Genomic DNA, 16,660 nt, shown 5'->3' with positions numbered 1-16,660 from the left:
AAATTATACATTAAAAGACATGTGGTGCACTATAATATAAATGTAAATCTTTTAAAATAGTCGCACAAATAAACCAATGCTTTCATTGTATGGTCCACATTTCTTTGAGCTGCTAAAATTCTATTTATCAAATTGAAATCAATGCCAATTTATACCATGTGATAGTCGTTTGCTCATTTTCAAAGTCATGATCCGTCTCTTATTTGGTGAACTCGTGCTGTGAAACAATGTACCGACAATTGGTGGAAATAACACGAGTGTTTGTGTACAGGGTGTCGAGAATTTGGGCGTTTCATAAGGAAGTGTGAACGTCGGCGGGGAAGTCTCCATACGGATATATATCAATATCAAAATTACATACTCGATACTGTAAATATATACTAACATTAAATCAAAATACTCCGAATTATTTCATTTATGGAGAACTTGGAAGATATCCTTTGTCTATACATATTAAAACAAGAATAATCAAATTTTGCTCAAAAATTATTTTATCAGACAATAGAAAAATTACAAAAATTATGTATTCACTTATATGTAAAGATAATAATAACCCTTGGATAAAATGCATTAGAAACATTTTAAATGAGTGTGGATTGTCATATGTATGGGAAAATGAAGTTTTTTTTAAACACAGACTGGTTAATTGCAAAAGTATTACAAACACTGAAGAATCAGAGTATACAGAAATGGAATGAACTTTATGTAATTCGTCAAAAGCAATTAATTATTCCTTTTTAAAAAATGAACCAAATTTTAAATTTTATTTAGGCATTTTTAGATGAACTTCCTAAAAAATAAAAGAGAAATACTCTCTAGATTTAGAGCATCAAAATTTAGATTACCTGTAGAGACAGGACGATGATTAAATATTCCAAGAAATGAAAGAGTACGTACTTTATGTAATAATAATGATTTGGCTGATGAGTTCCATTATTTATTTAGATGTACTGATGAAACTATTAAGAAATCAAGATTGGAAAACTTAGATAGATATTATACAAATAGACCAGATAGATATAAATTTAAACAGCTTCTTAATTGTAAAAAATATTATTGTACTTAAAAGATTATGCAATTTTTAGCCGAGTTTAGTATTCTTTATTGCGAAAGACATACATCTTATAGCATTATAACAAAATTGAACATGGATAATAATTACAAAGCTGAAAATAAACGGCCAGTTCTTACAAAGACATCTAGCAGATGTAAATACAATAGTATAATGATAGTAAAAAAAAAAAGGAGAATGACGATACAAATTACATATTATGGACTGTTCTTAGTTCAAGAGCTTTACAAATAAATTGCCACGAAGTTGAACTCGGCTATTGGTTTGGTGATGCGGGCGGGTGGGCGGGCGGGCGTCAACAATTGGTTTCCCGGATGATAACTCGAAAAGTTTACAATCTAATCAAATGAAACTTTGATATATTATTGGGTACCAGGTAAGGTAGATCCCTATTAATTTTGAAGAAAAATGGTCTAAGGTCAAGGTCACTGTGACCGAAAATAGAATGAAAATATCAGAAAAATTTGGTTTCCGGATGAAAACTCAGAAAGTTTAAATCCGAATCAAATGAAACTTTGATATATTGTTGGGTACCGGGTAAGGAAGACCCCTATTGATTTTGGAGAAAATAAGTCAAAGGTCAAGGTCACAGTGACCGAATATAGAATGAAAATTTAAGAAATATTTTGTTTCCGGATGATAACTCAGAAAGTTTAAATCCGAATCAAATGATACTTAAAGATATTGTTATGTACCAGGTAAGGAAGACCCCTATTGATTTTGGAGAAAATAGGTCAAAGGTCAAGGTCGCAGTGACCGAAAATAGATTGAAAACTTCAGACAAATATGGTTTCTGGGCAGTAACTCGAAAAGTTTAAAACTGAAATTAGTTCATATGGCACATCATTCCTGACTTTACAATGTATCCTATGCAATTCGGTTCATGCACCCCTGGGTGCATATATTGATTTTTTAATGGTTATAAGGGAGAGGGCATGTCCTCCATGTTAACTGCATGCTATGTACAATATTGTATTATATATTACGAATTACTTCTCTACAATACATATGTTGTATCTATTTGAGAATAAATAATTTTGTTTGTTTTGATAGATCTATGTAATTATTGATATACCGGTATCTATATACAGAAAATAATCCCGATTTACAAACAAGCTGAGGTTTCAACTTAGAGAAAATTAAAATCCATTTAGCGACACTGTCCACTCTATTTCTAGGGTTTTTAAAAAACAATTTATCTGCTTCAAACATATAAATGTGAAAAATTAATACATAACGGACGACATAAGTTAAGGATAATCAAGATGAATTGTTTCGAATAGCAAACTCCAACATGTAAACAATTTAAGTAAGTTATCAAATCAGTATGGTAATTCTTCAAAGATAGACAGTGAAAGTACATTTTTAAAATTAAATTACTATTATAAAACAATAAGATATATTCTTAATGATATGAATATATACAAGTCGCCGTTTTATACGTTTTAATTTTCACCCACTAATAACATTTCTACGGTGGTATATTTAGGACATGCAAATATTTTTTTCCTTCTATGTTGGAAAATGGTATGTCGTTCGAACGAGATACAAATGTATTATGTCGTTCGAATGAGATATTATGTTGTTTGCACGAGATAACTTTTTGTATTTATTGTTTTTTACTTTGCACTTACTATATATACTTAACTGACCAAAGTCGATGGTATTCAGAAGTTGACTTCAGTATATAATATGGATGAGGGAAAAGTTGGAAAATTTAATCATGTGCCTTTAATAGTACTCTTTGTGTAAATGGAATTAACTAATTATTTCTTCGAAAAACAAAAGGACCATTGCAAAATAAAAGAAATGAACTACATCTACACGTTTAATTTGTTAGAAGGTTTTTTAGATAAATAATTTTCAAATATTTTCCTCTTCTACCAGAAAAGACACAGCCCTTCGGTTATCTATTAAAAATATGTTCTTTGATTTCTTTGAGGGAAGATGGTGGCGTCAAAGTAAAAAAAAAATGTCATGAGAATGTAAATTCTCTGCAACGTGAATTGTCCTTTTATTAATTCTCTGCATAAAAGATGTGCATGATTTCATTTGCACTTTCATGGTGAACATCATGATTGACCAAATGATTGATTATAGTCCCTATATAATCCCTTGTAAGATTATTTCACACAAAACAACATATTTTCTGTATTTCGTAATTTGGAAGCCAACAAAACAGGAATATACACCTTAGTAACTAATTTAAAACGAGTCACAAACTATGCTTGGGTTTTTGCATCCCTCACTCATGATTAAACTTAACATTGTTTGAACATGAAATTATTTGTAATCCCCCCCACCCCCCAACCCCCCTGTAAAATACCCTAAGCTAGGACTTTCTACGGAACTGGGTATTGAGAACTTTAAACCAATTATACATGATAATATAAATCAAAGTACTGAAAGTACTGAAAAGCGCTAAGCTGACTTCATGAATTCTGTATGTAATGTTAATGAGCAGGAACAGTAAAAAAAAAAAATAAAAAAAAAGTTCATGCATTATTCTTTATTTTCGCACAACTAAATAATACATTTTCTGTAAGGAAATAACAAATATGGATTCGAAACAATGTCCTGAAACTTTTCAACATGTTGAAATATATACTTTATATGATGTTGTTAAAAACAATGGTCACTATGATAATTTTGGTCCACCCGGAACTAAAAACCTGTCCTTGGATCATGAAATTTACAATTTTGGCAAAGGACACTTGCTCTTTTTAAATATCTATAATCAGAATTTAGTATCAATAGGATTACCACCGCTGCGGTGGTCTAGAGGTAAAGTGTTCGCCCTGTATGCGGACGGTCGGGTTCGAATCCAGGCCGTGACAGACCTAGCTAGGTTGTTAACAGTGACAGTTCCATCGCCAAACTCTCTGCATCAGGTGTGAATGTCACGGGTCCTCGGAGATGTCTTTAAAAACGAATGTCCCGTGTCACAGTAAGTGTGGCACGCTGAAGAACACTCACTGCTCAATGACCGTATGCTACGAATAAAGGCCTAAATTTTGCAGACCTTGTTTTTGTTTTGAACATATTTTATTGATGAAATCAAAAGGATTGGGAACAAGTTCTGACAACTTACAAGTCCCTCTCCTAAAATATTACAATATGTCATGCAAGGTAATAATTAACAGGTATAATGTACAATGATTAAACAAATCTACAAGTTTCTTCTATAAATTTATGAACAACTGAAAAAATAGTTATATTAGTTTGCAGAGGTAAATTGATATCACCGCATAATAACAATTTTGTATCAATATTAACCAAGTCAAGCATGAAAAGGCGATTAAAAAGATCATTTCTAGCCCTGGAGTAATTTTTACAAGCAAAAAAGAAATGATATATATCTTCATTAGTATGTCCACATGTACAAAACGGAGAATTTGTAATATTTAATTTATAAAGATCATAATTAAGTATATAGTTGTATCTTAGCTTTGTATGAATAATGTTGATATATCGTTTTCCAAAAGAGTAATATGATGGTGGTATTGTAATGTCTGTTATTATATTTTTGCGGAATGAATTGATTGAGATGGCTTCTCTGGTTTCTACATTTAATAAATTCCACTGTTTTACAGAGTCAGGTACAAATGATTTTTTGAATAACCCTAATCTGCATTTTGGAATGTAAAACTTATCATTGTTTCTAGTATTATAAAGGGATATATTTTCATGTTTATGTGGAATAATTTCATTTAAATAATCAGGGGCGCTACCATTGCAAATTTTAAACATGGTAGTCATTTTTGCAATATAACGTCTACTTTTTAAAGTTAGCCAGCCTGTTTCTGAATAAAGGGATTCTCTAGATGCAAAAATAGGAAGACCAGTAACAATTCTAGCTGCACATCATTGCACTTTTTCAAGCTTATCAGTATCGTGAACAGAACAGCCATCCCAAACAATTGAAGCATATTCAAGAGTAGGTCTAATAAAAGCTATATACAATTTTGACAGATGTTTTCTGCCAATTTTGAACTTAAGCCTTTTTAAAAGTCCTAATTTTTTAAAAGATTTATCAACTATGGAATCAATGTATAAAGACCAACTGAGGTTATGTGACAATAATAAGCCTAGATGACGATGGACTGGAACACACTCCAATCTATCACCTTGGAAAAATAATTTCGGTAAAATAGAGTTATCTTTTTTCGAAAAATAAACAGCTTTAGTCTTGGATGGATTGAATTTGAGTAGCCACTTATTTGACCATTTTTCTAGTATATGTAAATCATAATTAAGCTTGTATTCAATTTCTAACATATTATATGAGGACTGCTGGAGTGAGTTGTCATCAGCAAATAATCTACACATTGATAGCATATTTACAGCAACATCATTAACATAAATCAAAAATAGTAAAGGTCCTAAAACAGAACCTTGGGGTACACCAGCAAATATATCAAGTTGTGACGATAAAAGGTCCTTATACATTACTTTTTGTGATATGTGACATAAGTAGCTTCTGAACCAATGTAAAAGACTACCAGATATACCATAAGTTTGTAATTTGAAAATAAGACCATTATGCCATACTCTATCAAATGCTTTTGACAGGTCACAAAATATCATACAACATGATTTCCCTTCATCAATACTTTGAACAATACTATGATAAGTTTCTAATAATTGATAAACTGTAGAATGACCTGGTAAAAATCCAGCTTGATATCGATAAAATAGATCATTACTATGAAAATAATTATATACATGTTTGAAAATAATTCTCTCCAAAATTTTACTAACGCATGATAATAGCGAGACAGGTCTATAATTAGATACTATTGACGGGTCTTCCTTCTTAAAAAGAGGAATGACGTGAGCAATTTTCCAAAAAGATGGGAAAATATTTTCTGACAATGATCTGTTGAATAGCATAGTAAGTGGTTTGATAATGGTAGTTTTTGTTGATTTCAACATTTTATGGCTAATGCTATCTGGGCCAACAGTTTTATTAACTGGGAGTATTGTAATAATATCCGATACTTCTTGTTCTTCAATAATAATGCTATTTAAGGAATCATTACATAAGCAATACATATTTGGTAGTGTTTCATTGGTGTCATCAATATTGGTAATTGATGAAAAATATGCATTCAATGCTTCTATTTTATCAGAATCAGAATATACTAACTTGTTATCGCCGTTGTTATCATTAATTTGTATTGGAGGTATTTCATTCGATGATTTAATATTAAACGAATCTTTCATCAGCTTCCAATATAACTTATTATTGTCTTTACTAGAATCGTCTAAGTAGGTTTCTATATTGTCATAATAATTTGTTATCGCGTGTTTTTTCATATTGTTAACCGAATTCCGAACTTTTCTATAAGCGGACCAGTCGGAGTCATTTTTTGATTTTAATGCTTTATTGCGAAGTCGATCTCTAATTCTGATTGTCTTCCGTATCACAGAATCAAACCATGGTTTATCTCGCGGGCGAACTGTTATAATTTGTTCAGGTATACATTGACGAACACAAGAAAGAAATTCGGATGTAAAATGTTTGGTTGCCAAATCTAAAGTATCTGCTCCGTTGATAATATTTGCCCAGTTACAATTTTCCTATGAATGAAAAATTATCGAGAGGAACGTTAAACAATATACAATCAATCAATAGCATTAAAGGCTATGTTATTAAAATATTTTACACATAAACACTTTATACCCAGTTTGGCCCCCACCCATCTTCCAAAGTCAATTGTTTCTGATCCGCTCCGCTCCGGCCCCCACCCTGGGTCATGAAATGCTCTACATGAATATGCAATTTTTTTTACCTTACAGATGTAATGTTGTAGAGAAGAATATTTTTGGAAATTTGTTAAGTTTTGGTAGAAAATGTGAAAACAGTTGTAATGGTAGTTTTCGGTAAAAAGTGTTCAATTGTTATTACGCAACTAACTTACTGTTGTGTTCCAGTTTAATAGTGTATGAAATATTTTTAGAATACAACTAAAATGAAACAAATCAATAGTTTGATACTTACATGTATGTCAAATAATGATAGAAAGGAACAAACAAACAACTGGACAAAAAAGACACATACACTAACAAGTGCCACATATATTCATGTCAAAACACACCAATAATGCAGGTCTATGAAACACTTTACATCCATTTTATCACCTCACCAGAAATCATTTAAATACATACATAAACATGCATCTGTATGACTTGTACTAGAGAATCCAGTGCATAATTATCTGTAAATAGCAATCAAACCATGAAAGTGGAATTATTTTTTGTAATCAATAATGAAGTTGATTTCAATTCAAAATCAGGTTGGAAAGAATGTGAATCCAAATAAGTCAGATAAATACATGTATAACTGAAAACAAAATTTAGGAAGTTATTTTAAAAAGATGTTCATCATACATGTGCAATATTAATAACTTTGAAACTGAATGCTGCGTTATCAACAAGAGTGGAAAGAGCTCATTTTTAACATGAAAGTTAGTGCAAGAGGATATACTAAATCGAATATGATAAATTAGACTAACATACATACATGGATTTACACTTAGGCATTGTAGTGATTGTTTGTTATACGTAAATCTAAAAAAAAAAACAAAAAAAAAAACCCACAACAACATTCCAATAGTTTGTACACAGGTACATTAAACACTGTACTCATCAACATGTATGTATTACACTCTTTGTGTAAAAGCTCATATTCATATTGAAAAGGAAACTCACCCGTTTGTCTGAATGAGACATAATACACATTGCTATTGTTTTAATTTTATAAAACAGTTGAAAATGCAAATAACCTTAGCAAAAAAGCATAAGATTCGCAGCTTGTGTAGGAGTTCTAATATGAAAAAAAAAAAAACGTAACAGAAGTGACTCACAATAAATATATAATATTTACAACATATAACTGTATAAGCTCAATGAGAATCCCAAGCTAGGCACTTCAAAGTTACAAAAGTAATTTTCAAACAGTAATGTTCAAACCGCTGTAGAAATAATGAAGAGGCATCTCGCCGAAAAACTAAATGTGTTTTTTATATGAAAAGATCGTTCAGCGAAAACAAAATGTGGGGACAGGGAACAACGACAGTAAATCCATGCTTCATCCTTTTTACGTTCGGAAATACATGAAGCATATACCTGTCATTGTCAATTGTTTGTTTGACGTACAAACAAATTGAAAACACGATTACTTTTCATTGTGTGTAGCGTGCTGTGGACCGCAGACCATTTTACATTCATGCTTGACACAATGGCAATGTTTACCTAACACTTGTTCTAAGCATATGTATTTCAGTAAACAGCCCTCGTAAAATTCCAGGCGGTGTTTGAAGACTTGAAACCGGGGCATTGTCTTCCGTAAACGCAGACCTATAATTTCGTACCTTTTATCTTTTCCCTCCCCCAAGATCGTTATTTCCAGTTTCATTTTTGAAACTAAATATCGAAATCAAATTTGATTGTGTTGACGATGATTCTGAAGAATATCTTTGTCGTTTAGAAATAGTAAGGTAAGCCTAAGTTACACCATTGCATCCTCTAAATTCCTGCATGACCTACTTACATTATGATCGGGGGAGGTGTAAGCAGTTACGCAATATCGTCCCTCTGAGACACCGATCTCTGTCCTTCGCTGTCAAAACATAATCGTGCACAAGTTCTTTCTCGTTCACACAGTTAATTTTTTTTTACTGTTTTGCACACATCTTTGCTGTGTTGGACAACATTTTTACTGAGTCGGAACAGCAGTCAAAACACAAGTGGAAAACCCTCATTACTCGTTTTTAGCTTAATGACGTGGATTCTAATTATAGATTGCACCATGCAAAAGTATTGATTTTCTTGACCTCTAAGCGCTATGAGAAGGTAACAATGAAAAGGCACCGTAGTAGCCAAAACGGTTTCATGTACAGATTCTTATTCATTTTTAGATTTTGAATTACTTAATAATCACTTTGATTATTACAGACGCAGATTCAAACGGTAATTCTAACTGAAGAATGACCTGCATCTGTGTCTCACTTTCCCCCATAATGAGGACAAAAATGTCACCTTTTTATACATATTTTATCCACTGTTCAACGAACTGTATTTCCGGGGGGGGGGATGCCCCATCGGATATGAATGTTATCCCCGTACTAGATCGGTTGCAAAAAAATACGACTACTTTAAACACGACTTGTTTAATACAGCGATGCATAAATTTGCCTATAGGTGGCGATAAACCGGAAACGTGATGACGAAAGCAAAATCCAACTGGCGACAATAAAGCGCAGCTACGCTAAGCGCTTTAAAAAGTATCAGTCATTCAGAAAGCATGGTGCATACTGCAAAACATATGTAAATATTTAATTCTAAACACAATTATAGAGAGTTGACTGTTGCTATAGCTGTTGATTGAATTAAAACCCTCTTTATTATTATTTAAGTTTGAGTTTTCGTGATTAACGAAACATTTCCACCGTGAAATTTCATCTTAAAGAAATGCACAGTCCTGACTGGTAATACAAAATGACTGCACAAATAAAAGTTTTAAACAAGAGGCCCATGGGCCACATCGCTCACCTGAGTCACCTTGGCCCATATCTGAAGACTTTCCATATATATTTGCATGTAAAACCTTAGTCCCTATTATGGCCCAAACTACCCTTTGCAAACTTGAATCTACACTATGTCAGAAAGCTTTCATGTAAATGTCAACTTCTTTGGCCCAATGGTTCTTGAGAAGAAGATTTTTAAAGCTTTTTCCTATTTTTGTATGTAAAACTTTGAACCCCCCCCCCCCACTTGTGGCCCCATCCTACCCCCCGGGGCCATGATTTGAACAAACTTGAATCTGCACTATGTCAGAAAGTTTTCTTGTAAATATCAGCTTTTCTGACTAAGTGGTTATTGAGAAAAAGATTTTAACTATATATTTGTATGTAAAACTTTGATCCCCCCTTGTGGCCCCATCCTACCCCCGGGAGCCATGATTTGAACAAACTTGAATCTGCACTATGTCAGAAAGTTTTCTTGTAAAAATCAGCTTTTCTGGCTCAGTAGTTCTTGAGAAGAAGATTTTTCCTATATATTTGTATGTAAAACTTTGATCCCCTATTGTGGCCCCATCCTACCACCGGAGGCCTTTCTTGAGAAGAAGATTTTTAAAGTTTTTCCCTATATATTTGTGTGTAAAACTTTGATCCCCCCTTGGGGACCCGTCCTATCCCTGGGGGCCTTGATTTGAACAAACTTGAATCTGCACTATGTCATAAAGTTTTCATGTAAAATTCAGCTTTTCTGACTCAGTGGTTCTTGAGAAGAAGATTTTTAAAGTTTTTCCCTATATATTTGTATGTAAAACTTTGATCCCCCCTTGTGGCCCCATCCTACCACCGGGGGCTATGATTTGAACAAACTTGAATCTGCAATATGTCAGGAAGCTTTCAGGTAAATTTCAGCTCTTCTGGCCCAGTGGTTCTTGAGAAGAAGATTTTTAAATGACCCCACCCTATTTTTGCATTTTTGTGATTATCTCCCCTTTGAAAGGGACATGGCCCTTCATTTGAACAAACTTGAAAGCCCTTTACCCAAGGATGCTTTTGGCCATGTTTGGTTGAAATTGGCCCAGTGGTTCTGGAGAAGTCGAAAATGTGAAAAGTTTAACAGACAGACGGACAGACAGACAGACGACGGACAAAAAGTGAGCAGAAAAGCTCACTTGAACCTTCGGTTCAGGTAAGCTAAAAATGAAGGAAATTATGTCGTTCGCACGAGATAATATGTCATGCGAACGAGAAAATAAGTCGTGCGAACGGGATAATTATCTCGTGCGAACGAGATATAAATGTCGGGCGAAGAGATAATAAGTCGTGCGAACAAGATAGTATTATCTCGTGCGAACGACTTAATATTTTCCAAAATAAGAAGTAAAAAAATATTTGCATGTCCTAAATATACCACCGTAGTTAAGTACTGCATTACTTTCTTACATGTGTAGGGATTACCTCCCTTAAAACAACAACAAAAAATTACCACTTTAAGGTAGTACCCTACATCGTCATAATGGCTGACTTCCTTTAAAAACATGGATGAAAAAATCGATATCAGCAGTATTGGACTTTTCCTTTTCCATTTAAATACCTAGCCGAGTAGCTCAGTAGGTTAAAATACCGACTGCTGAACTGTAGGTCGCAGGTTCGAGTCCAGCAGGGGTTTTAATTTTTTTTTCAGATTACCTTGTACTAAAACTGTATTTTTTGACAAAATAAAGTAAATTTGAAAATTTTCAAATTCAAAATATTGTTGTACATATTCTCCACTTTTCATCTACATCAAATTTCTCTGGTGTAGCGTACCTCCTTAAGTTTTAATAACCTGATTTTAAATTGAAATTTACAATTCTATACAAATGGACAATTGACAAAGTTTGTTGATTCTAGGACTCATATCTACATGAGCCCAAAAATGGTTATGCCATATCTTAAGAAGCATTAACTGACCAACTTTGATGATTCTAAACCAAATAATTGTCCAATTACGAGTCGGAGAGGGTTTTGCCATATCGTCTTAATCAATGGTCACTGTGACTTACCTTTAAAGTGTGCTCCACCCTCTTCCCAAGATGTATCAGTTTGGTACAATGATGGATCTCGATTTTTACTGCAGAGGCCTGATGGAAGACTCGGTGTGTGCACCAAAAGGAACGTTTTGCGCAAAATTGCACCCAAGAGGCTGACCGGCTTGAAGGGGGTATTGTTATGATGTGGGCAGCAATACTATTATCATATACAAGCAGGGCAATATTGGTTCACATAAAGAGTACTTTGTCGGCTCAACGGTATATTGATGCATTCATACAGCCACACGTGGTTCCAATAATGCAGTATCCTGGAGCAGTATTCCAACATGACAACGCCAGACCACATACTGCTCGTCTAACACGTGATGTTCTGCAAAGACACAATATCCGGGTTCTTCCTTGGCCATCCAAATCACCAGACTTGAACCCTATCGAACATGCATGGGATGGATTGGATAGGTCCATCCGACACCCGCCAAAGAAAACCGCGTCTTCAGACTCTGTAACATCTGGTCCAAGTTCTGCAGTTAGAGTGTTGGGTGACCTTGAACTGTTAATGACTGTAATTATCATTAATGGTTGCGATACTTAGATTATTATTATTAGGTTTGCATCTGATAAAAATACAAAATGTGCTGTTGATATAAATTATATGTATACATGTATATAGATAAGATAAGATAAGTTTATTCCAATTTTGGGCCCAGAGGGCATAACAGTAAGACAGTTTATAAAGAAGGAAATTCAAAAAAGAAAGAAAGTTTACAACATTGACTACAGGTTACATAGACTGCAAACTGCATGTGGATGCAGCATGTTGGGGAAACAAGTACATACATATATGAATTGCTAATCATGTATATATACAAGTAGATGGACAGTATCAGTATTATACCAATATATGAATAATAAACTATAATGATTTTTGCAGTTTTAAAGCATCACTTCTTTTTCTGAAAGTTTGCACTAAATATTCACTCAATTTGACAATTACTGGTTTGTCTTCATTAATCATCAACCAAGTAAATTTGTCCTTATTTGTTAGATAGATAAAATTTTTGTTGAGCTTGTATATACCATTAAAAAACATATTTCTCTCTTCAACATAGAATGGACAATCAGTAAGGAAATGAAATTCATCTTCAACACAATTAAGGTTACATAATTCACATATTCTTTTGTTTCTTTCTAAAGAAATCTTCTGGGCAGAATAGGTTTTTGTAAATTCATATCTTCCTCTTTCAATTCGAAGGTTATATATATATATTTTCAAAGAAATTGAACGAAGATAAGAATTGTCATGTAATATAAGATGTATTGAATTCTTCTAATAATTTTTAGATGGTCTACTAGAAATGAAGAAATACTGGAAAGTGTTAAAAAGCTTAAAAATAACAAAACTTGTGGTTTTGATAATGTTCTCAATGAACATATTTCTTCAACAGTATCGATATTTTTCACTGTATACAGAAAACTGTTCAACTTCATTTTTGATAATGGTATTGTTCCGGACGAATGGTTAACTGGCATTGTCAAACCTATTTATAGAAATAAAGGTGACCCAGCGTAACCAGAGATATCGCCCCATTACGTTATTAAGCTGCCTAACTAAATTATTTACATATATGTTGTGTACACATTTAGAGGCATACGCAGAAGTAAGCATAATCAATGAGAGTCAAACAGGTTTTAGAAAGGGGTATTCGACATTAGATCACATATTAACTTTACAATGTTTACTTTAATTTTTGGGGGAAAGAAAAAATAAACTTTTCTGAGCATTTATTGACTTTAAACGAGCTTTCGATACGGTTTGGAGATTTGGGTTGTGGCATAAGCTAATTAAGAGTGTGGTTAATGGGAAATGTTTTAATTATTGTATATACTTGGGGATAATATTTTCCCGCTCAGGTTCCTTTTGTAAGGCTAAAAAAAAAAACACTTCTGTTGTTTATAGGAGTTATGAGATTGATCACTGTTTGTTATCTTCACCTTCTATGTGAACAGGCAGAAAAGGCAAGGTATGGTGTGATAAGGAAGATAAGACAATTTAATCTACCAATAGTCTCAGCTGGATGTTTTTGACAAAGCCGTTGTACCAATTTTGACATATGGCTGGGAAATTTAGGAATATGAAAATGTTGAAATCATTCAACGGATACACTTAAAATTTCTAAAACATATTTTCCATTTAAAATGTTATGGTATATGGCAAGACTGGGCGCTTCCAATTGTATATACAAATATATACATAGGATGATTTCTTCCTTGATAAGTTTACTTACTATAGTTTGGAAAACAAAATTGTTTGTATATTATATAAATATTTATATTCGCAATATTCCCAAGGAAGTTTAAAAAATCCAAAGGTAGATTTTATATACAAAATTTGAACATCTTGCTGATGTTCGAATATATGGTATGAGCAAAATTTCATTGATAGGAAGTGAGCTGTTGCAGCTCTGAAACAAAGATTAAGTGATCAATTCATCCAAAAATCGCATAGTGATATAAACAGCTCATCAAAAGGTCAAATTTATAATTTAAAAAAATGAAGTCTAATTTTGGATGTGAAAAATATCCGAGCATTTTACCCCCAAAAAGTTAGGAAAATACTGGTAAACTTTCCTGTTGAGACTTGTCGATAGTCATATATTAAAAAAAGACTGTGTACATTGTGTAACTCAGGTAAAATAGCAGACGAGTTCCATTTTATTTTAGAATGCAAATCATTAGCTAGTATCGGGAACAAGTTTTTACATCCCAGATTTTGCAATAAGCCGAATATACTTAAGTTTAGTGAGATTATGTCAAACACAACGTTGAAGTCTCTGTTTCTTCATAACTTAAATTTAGGATGCAGTCTGTCCTCCATAATGTATATCTCTTACTTTTTCTTTTCCTTTGTTTGTAGCTATAGTATATACATCTCTTGTATTTTCTTTTTTATTATTTAAATTTTTTTTTTTTATCTATTCACGATTTATTATATCTTTTTAAAAAAAATTTATTGTACATCAGGTACCACTGATTGATGGTGTGAGCGAAATAAATGAACTTGAACTTATAATTTGTGTATTATCAAAATATCAATTATTAAGTATAATATCGGTCAGTGGATTAAATAAGTCACTTCTTTTCATCCATTTAATCTAAAGAACTTTTAAAGAGCTGTTTTCATCTGTAAAATATTATTTCATATGTTTTAGAAGATATTGAAGGAAGTGCACAATCTTCAACGCTTTGTGTCATAAACATTTTCGACGTATAGTGCGCATCTACTGTCTGTTGCAGTTGCCCAAAGTTATCCGCATTTCATGTTTTCTTAGCGTACATGACAATGTAGTTCCCATGCCTTATAAATCTGCAATTTCTATGAATTTATAAATGAATTTTCACACGTTTGCTACATATTTTGACATGCCTGTACGCACGTGCAAATATGTAAAATTAAAACCCAACTAAACAAAAATTCTCCACATTTTCGACTAAATTGTCCAAATATTTTTAATTTACTACTAAATTTTGATATTTTTATTGTCCTTTAGAGCATACGCATGATATTTCACAACATTTCACGTATTCCCCAAAACCAATGCATTACTATTGGAGATATTGCACTGCTGGAGTCCAACTACAAAATCAGCTAGGTGTGACAAAACATCTGGGGTATACACGAGTAAAGCAAGACTGAGGATCTGAAGGAAATATGGCAGAATACCTCGTCAGTATCTCACAGCTATGTCTATTTTTCAAAGATGCCACATCAAGAGATTTTTTAACAAATTCTGCCTCGTAAGAATATAAAAACGGGTCAGCTAATAAAGGATCTCAACTCATGCCCATGGGAATTCCAACAGACTGTTGGAAAACCTGATCACCGAAGACTACTCAAATATTGTCGATGAGGAACTCCAGCTATTGTCGATGAGGAACTCCAGCATCTTTTTAATATTAACTTCAGAGTAGTTGTGTGTAGAATCAGAGTGGCATTTAACAGCAATTTTTTTAAATGACTGATCACAATATAAGAATATTTTCCTTTCTCAATTTTATTTCTGTCAAAAAGCCTGGTCTTTAATTTATCCTGAGGTCGAATAAACTGTTGAAAATACATACGTTTTGATGTTGTTGATTGGAGAAAAGTTTTGCGATTTCAAATTAACCATAAGTTCTTTAGAATTTTTTAGAATCCACATTTTATTTACACCACTTCTGGCATATATTGTGGCACAATAAGTTTGAAGTTTCTCCTTCACAGCAGTTCATGAGAAGCAAAGATAAGGGTTTGATAGAACATTTACTGGATCCAGCAATTTTAATGTATCTATGTTTGTAAGGGCAATCTTGGCTTGTTAGGGCGAGATTAATTCCTATTGGACATTTTACAAATTGCTCCCTGATGATTTTTAAAGTTCTATTTTCCTATTTTTGTGTATCCCTATGTACAACTTTCAACCCATATGGTCAACACTTCCTGGGTTCATGTTTCAAAGAATTTTGGATCTTCTTCCTCATGTAAGGAAGTGCTCATAAAAGTTCTAGCTTTTTTCCCATAGATTCTTGAGATGTTTTCTAAATCATCCACCCTATTTATTCATATTAATTACAATATGTCCTCATGAAGAAACTTGAGTATTCTTTAATTACCAATGGATGCTCTGTGGTAAGCATGACTGATACTAGTGGTGTTAATGACTACAGCAGATGATGGAAAAATTTTGATGAGAAGTTTACTTACCTTGCATATCTACCCTATAAAATGTGTGGCTATCACATGCATTTTGTCATTCAGAATCCAATGGTTATCAAAATTTTTAAATGATTCCAGTCGGATTTAGTCATGACATATCAATAATAGTACCAAGTGAGAGGTTTGATTGAAAGGACCTATACCAATATTTACTATATGAGGTAATTCCGAATTAACATATTATTCTGGTATGTACATTTACCTAGCTAATTAACATATTGTTCTGGTATGTACATTTACCTAGTTAATTAACATATTGTTCTGGTATGTACATTTACCT

This window comes from Ostrea edulis, chromosome 7, assembly GCF_947568905.1.
Source record: "Ostrea edulis chromosome 7, xbOstEdul1.1, whole genome shotgun sequence".
Lineage (NCBI taxonomy): Eukaryota > Metazoa > Mollusca > Bivalvia > Ostreida > Ostreidae > Ostrea > Ostrea edulis.
The sequence above is the reverse complement of the archived record's forward strand: the minus strand, read 5'-3'. Positions refer to the sequence as shown.